Genomic DNA, 984 nt, shown 5'->3' with positions numbered 1-984 from the left:
CCCCCCCAACCCCAACTTTAAAAAAAACATTTCACACATCATGTACAAACGCAGTAAAGTAGGCCTACATTTCTAGCTTACCTTCCACGAATCAGCTGAACCGTATCCACGTCACAACTTCAGCAAAGACCACGTTGTATTAAAAAATCCCATATCATTATTATGTCGCCACGCATTTTTCTACCTCCTCTTCCTCCTCCTTTCATCTTACCCTCAGTAGCAAAGCTTCCCCGGACAGAAAAAGAAAAGAAAGCTGTGTGCTAAGATTGTGACTTTAGTATTCCCCACAGCGGCATGCCTGCTGGGCAGCACTGGTCACAGGTTGGATGTTACGACCAATCAGTCTTTTTACATGGGGCAATGTCCATGCCTTAGAGAGTAGGGCATGCACGCTTACACACACATTATACATGCGCGCACTCCAAGGAGGTTAAAAAGTGTTTTAAACTCCTTGGCGCACTCCCACACACCTGTACTGCACAATCACTCGTCAGCGCATGCACATACATTTTAATGCTGTATAAATATTATTTATTCATAGATATATTATGATACAGATCAATCATAATATTCTAATACACTGACGGGTATGCATACGCACAAACAGACACACATACAAAGTATTGTATTATCTCATGTAGCCTATTATATTAAAAAGTAAAGTTGTTCCCGCATCCGATCCGGACATTGGGGAGTGCCTTGTTAGTGAGACAACTTCTTGGGCCATCGGCATATTTAGGTAGGGTAGCCAGTTCCTTTCCACGTCGAACCTACTATATTATAGACAGAAAAACCCTGTTAGTCCGTTAGTACTTGAACGCTGAATCAGCTGTTTGCACTATAACGAATATTATGCTTCCCGGGAAGCCGAGAATGCTTCTGAGTGTCGTAGGGTTTGCTGGAGGGTAATATAATAATTATCATAGTGTAAAGTACATAGAGCTTGCTTGTTATTATTATTATTATTACTATTATTACTATTAT

This window comes from Aplysia californica, unplaced genomic scaffold, assembly GCF_000002075.1.
Source record: "Aplysia californica isolate F4 #8 unplaced genomic scaffold, AplCal3.0 scaffold00097, whole genome shotgun sequence".
Lineage (NCBI taxonomy): Eukaryota > Metazoa > Mollusca > Gastropoda > Aplysiida > Aplysiidae > Aplysia > Aplysia californica.
This window is presented reverse-complemented; position numbering follows the sequence as displayed.